Genomic DNA, 6,000 nt, shown 5'->3' on the forward strand with positions numbered 1-6,000 from the left:
TCCCACCTACCAATAGCATCGACTAAAGCATCACTCATATGAGATTTTGCCGGTGTCTGGAGCATCTGGTTCAGCTCAGTGTTAACATGCCTTACAGCAGTGTTTACCCAGGGCCGATTATGGCGCTGAAAGACTTTTACAAACCCCACATTTGTGTGCCCATTTTCTGCTCCTATTTTACCCAGATCATTCCTAATACTATATCTTGGATTCATGGCCAGGCTGTTTCCTGCTCCCCCAACTATAATTACCTGGCCTTAATTCTCAAACTCACTGCATACCTGCCCTAAGTTTCTTATCACCTGGCTGAGGCTAGTACTTGGTTTCACAAAACTTGTGACCTGGTATCCTGCACCTAATTTCTCTTGATGCTGCTGGCCTACACCGCTCCCATGACTGCTAACTAAAACAAAATTCTTCTTTTCCTATGCTGATTTCATCCCGACCTGTCCTTTTTCTTTAACCTAATATTCTGCTTTAACCTGAATTCAACTACATCTGGATGAGGCTATTCTTCCACTACTTCAGATACCAAGTCAAACTGATTTACTAACTGAATTTCGAAAGTTTTTTCAACAGAGTCCCTTTTTCGTCCTTTACTTGCCACCTTTCCCAGCACCCAATCATTTTTCCTCCCTTAGCCTACATAAATCCAAATTCGCTTTTTCTGATTCAGCCTCAAGGGCAAAAATTTTTGCCACCTATTCAGCGACTTTTCTGTCGTTTCTACGTAACCTACATTGCCGTGGAAGAGCCTCATTATCCATCCCCGTTTCCTCGTCTCTGCATTCAACACAGTGAAACTATAACGTACAGTCTTCACACAACACCCCTTCCTTCAGATTTCTACGGCAACCAACACATTTGTCACACATGGTTCGATAGAAAAATTTGCGCAAAAGCGAAGAATAACTTGGTACAAGAGCACTGAAGTTTCGTAACATGTACCAATACGTAACTAAACGAACTACCTAAACTCTGTGTGACAGACATGAATTAATTTAACTTTGAACCGCTAAGTCTAGTCAAAAATAAAGATCTACATTCGCAAGAAATTTACGCCTAAGATGTAAATAAAACTAATGACTACCGGCCTTAAGGAAATACTTTATCTTCGATCTAAATACGCTCAGGAGAGTAAAACCTTCAATAGAGAGACTAGAGAAGAAGTAAATGCACTAGTCTACAATGTAATATTAACTAAAGTAGCTCTTATTTCAATGTTAATCATTTAACTTAGCGAGAACTTCGTGGAGGTGCGTCTGTACCCAGGGTATTATCGATATCGATGGAGGGATCTTCTCACGAAATTTCAATCACCGACTTTCTGCTCCGAATGCGAAAATATTTTGTTGGCACCGACCTGCACAGGAAGAAACTATCATTATAATACTGTAAGGAAAATCAGAGCTCGCACGGAAAGATATAGGTGTTCGCCTTTTCCGCGCGCTGTTAGAGAGTGGATTAACAGAGAATTATTTTGAAGGTGGTTCGATGTACCTTCTGCCAGACACGTGAGTGTTATTTGCAGGGTAGCCAGTTCACACAGGAATTAATGGAGAGTGGAATATAGTTGCGAAGTTTAATTTGCGTAGGTAGGTGTTGTAGGTACTATCAGCTTAGACATAACACCAGTGAGCAATGTACATTTGGATGCAACACCCATTCAAGGATTTAGCAGAAAAATACATCATACGAGTCATTTGAAGGTATACGAAAAGACAAATGCCTCAAGCATCAGACTGAGAGGGAAGACTTCATTGTCAGTGTAATAAAAATGAAATGGAGGTAACCAGGTCATATAAATGGTTGATGGATCATTGATCTACATTGCCAGATTGGAAAGAAATTAGGAAAGGTCAAATAATTATCCTAATATCTACACCTGTATCTACACGCTCACTCTGCAGGTCACCATACGGAGCATGGCGGAGGATACCTAGTATCACTGCTAGTGGTTCCCACTCCTATTCCACCTATAAACAGTGTAAGAGGAAACGAAATCTATATGCTTCAGAACGAGCATAGAATCTTGTTATCTTGCCTTCGCGGTTCTCATGCGCTATGTTGGTTGCATTAGAATCGCTTTGCAGTCTGTTGCAGATGCCAGTTCTCTAAATTTTCTCAACAGTGTTTCGTGAAACGAAAGTCGTCTTCCCTCCAGAGATTTCCGTTTGAGTTCACGGAGAACTTACGTATCACTCCCGTGTTATCGAATCCCCCGGCAACAAATATGGCAACACGCCTCTGAATTGTTTCGGTGATGTCGGAAGACAGCAATAGAAAACATGGATGCCTATATAATTTGTAAACGTCCACGGCCAATACGTTAACTCAAAAAATTTCGTAGTATTGTACCGCAACATGTTGCAGAAAGTCACTGGATAAAGCTGACGTTCTGGATACATGTATAGTGACGTTCTCTGTTAGTCCTACAAGAAGGCCGCTGTGACCATTGACAAAACGTCGATTTTATCCATGATTTTTTTTGTACAGACTGACACGGCACTATAGGCATAAGGCCTCCTCTGTAGCCGAATGGGCAGTGGAGCTGACTGCAGTGCAGTGGACACAGTTTCGATTCCGGTATTCGCAGGGATTTTTCGTCGGTGGGAGGACTGGAAAACATAGCCTCGTGATGCCAACTGAGGGTTTGGTTGGTCACATAGTAGCCGCTCCGTGTTACGAAAACACAATGACCGGGCGAACAGTGTGCTAATCCCATGCCCTCCATACTGCATCCAATGACGCCATTGGAATAGGATTATACGGCGATCGGACGGACTCAATGGGGCCTCTGATGGAGTGAACAAACCTGAAGAACATTTTTGTTAATGGGTGCGTCTTTCTGAATACTATGACAGAGCCTAGAGAAGATTTTTGTACAGCGATGGGTGTCGAATGGTAAATGAGCAACACGACGCTCAAGATTAAGCACTAAATACACTCTGAGACAAAGAAAAGGACGCATCACGGACGAATTATCAGAATGGGACAGCAACCGATACATGTTATATACATATAAAGACAAACATATAATTTCAGTTTCAGAAAAATTGGATGATTTATTAAAGAGAAAGAGCTTCCCAAATTGAGCCAAGCCGAATAACAGCTTGCATAAGGTCCAGAGGTGGATCAGACCGTTAATGACTTACTCAATTTGTGAATAAACTGTCCGCCTCCGTAGCGTAGCAGTAGCGGTACCGCCTACCACGCAGGGGGCCCGGGTTCGATTCCCGGCAGGGGACTGGGTGTCGTGTGTCATTCAACATTATTTTCATCATCATTGACTCGCAAGTCGCCGATGTGGCGTCAACTAAAGAGGACTTGCAATACGGCGGCCGAAATCCCCCGAATGGGACCTCCCGGCCAACACTGTCATATGATCATTTCATTTCATGTGAATAAACTATCCAATTTTCCTGAAACTTTAATCATTTGTACGTCTGTGCATACATCACAACTACCGATTTCCGTCCCATTTAGAAAATACCTTCGATGTGCGTCGTTTTTGTTTTTCTTAGAGTGTATAATTTCTGGACGTAAAAAATTATTAGTGTCATCGAAGACAGTACTTAGTTACTTAACAAATCGATACAATACCACACATTACAGCTCATACTATGTCAAATGTGTCGACGGATACTAACAGGGTTAGACATAAAGCTTTAATTATCACTTTGAAAAAAAAACCAGCTCCTACCATGAAAACTTGGTGACGGTGTTAATCCCTTTCTGTACATTCACCCTTCAATGTGACACGTTTTATGGAACGATGGGTACCTTGACGGAGACCTATGATTTAAAAGTCTGCATTTTTGGATGTTCATAAACTGTTTCACCTAGAAAGCCGCACCTTCGACTTTCTGGAAATGGCTGCCACGCAGTAGTTTCGTCATCCATCCGAGGAATAAGGCGGTAAGTGCCAAACCAAGAGAACACAGGAGGCAAGGAGAAACTTGATATCCAAAAAATCAAATGTGTGTGAATTCTTAAGGGACCAAACTGCTGAGGTCGTCGGTCCCTAGACTTACACACTACTTAATCTAACTTATGCTGAGAACAACACACACACCCATGCCGAGGGAGGACTCGAACCTCTAGCGGGAGGCGCCTCTAACCGCGTGGCCACTTAGCGCGGCTGATATCCCAAAGAAGGTGCGAGTGTGACCGTGTCCTGTGCAGAATTACTAGAATTTCTTTGCCAGTGGACCGGATAACAACTTCCGATGACTATTTTGAATTTTGAGAAACTGTTCAAGGTGCTATGTTGTATTTGCATTACTAATTATTATTAAGTTCATTTCAATGATATTGAACCAATTTACATATTTTTTGGCAATTTTGAAGTCTGGCGACTACGTGACTAACTTGCAAGTTCCACAAATAGTCGTATGGACTTGAACTTCGGTTGCACAATGGACGATGGTACATCGAGAGCCGGGGACTACAGGGATGTAACAGTTTTTTTATTCGTGGTGGTCTTTTGATTTAGGGGATGGATTGGTGGACGCACCCTTGGACATCTCTCTCAACGTATCGTCTTGACAATATCCCAAATCTCGTCACAGGTTTCTGTGATGATTTGCACATTAAGATCATAATCTGTTTCAAGAACGTCATGGCAGTTCCAACTTCGCCGATATTTATTGGATCTTAATGCATTTCGGTTGTAGTGTGTCCACATGTATTTAACGTGGTTTCAAAAGTTTGATGTTGTTGAAAACTGAGCTCAACTGAACTGGTTTTCTATTCCTCGAGCTTTCTGTGTCTTTATTGTGATCCTGAACAATGCAAGTGTTGTAAGTACAAAAGTGCAATCCGATAAGAAAAGACGTGAAATCAAATTGAAACTGTGTACCTGTCCTTTAATTAACTTTAACCGAAATAATTAGAAAATATAACTCTGTATAGTAAGCGATCTGTCCTGTGATAAGGCACGGAAGTGAACAGCACTACACTGCGTGACGTCACAGTGCTTAACGTTCAGTTCCAGCACACAAACATAACAGAATATAAATTCCACACAAAATCACAAACTGAATTTTGAAAGGATAAATGTCTAAAATGATGCTATAAAAATTCCCCGTAAATTTAAGTACCAAAACTGAGTAAATAAAATTCCGACCATGAAATGGTACACAAGCGAATGCAACACTGCGCTCTGAGAATATGACTGTATGACAAAGTAAACGAGACCGGAACTAAATTTTACCTAAACTGAACCAGAAGATAAGTTTGCAGCGCAATGTAAAATGGTGCATGACCTTATTGTCCTTACTGTTATGTAAAACTGGCCATAACAAATATTGTGATTGAGATACGGCAACGGAAAATTGGTAGTACTGAAAGTGATGAACATACAGCGGACTAGCAAACTAGCTACAGAAAGAAAAGTCTTACGCATTGCAACGCCAGCACATGCAGATATTCTAAGGAGATCAAGCTTCAGTTTTACCCACTCTGGTCGCTGACGAGCAGTGCGGCGGCACACGATTACAGAACATAATTTTCCTGAGGAGACGATTGAAGAAATTAAACTAATTGAGTTTACTGACTGATCAAAAAGATAGTAGTCAGAAACTATACTGATGCCATGACTTACGAGGTGCATTCAAGTTCTAAGGCCTCCGATTTTTTTTCTCCGGACTGGAAAGAGATAGAAACATGCGCATTGTTTTAAAATGAGGCCGCGTTCATTGTCAATACGTCCCAGAGATGGCAGCACCGTACGGCAGATGGAATTTTACCGCCAGCGGCGAGAATGAGAACTGTTTTAAATACTTAAAATAGCGACGTTTTCCTTACTTGAACAGCGTTAAATCATTCGTTTTCTGAATTTGTGTGGTGTGAAACCAATTGAAATTCATCGACAGTTGAAGGAGACATGTAGTGATGGAGTTATGGATGTGTCGAAAGTGCGTTCGTGGGTGCGACAGTTTAATGAAGGCAGAACATCGTGTGACAACAAACCGAAACAACCTCGGGCTTGCACAAGCC

This window comes from Schistocerca serialis, chromosome 4, assembly GCF_023864345.2.
Source record: "Schistocerca serialis cubense isolate TAMUIC-IGC-003099 chromosome 4, iqSchSeri2.2, whole genome shotgun sequence".
NCBI lineage: Eukaryota > Metazoa > Arthropoda > Insecta > Orthoptera > Acrididae > Schistocerca > Schistocerca serialis.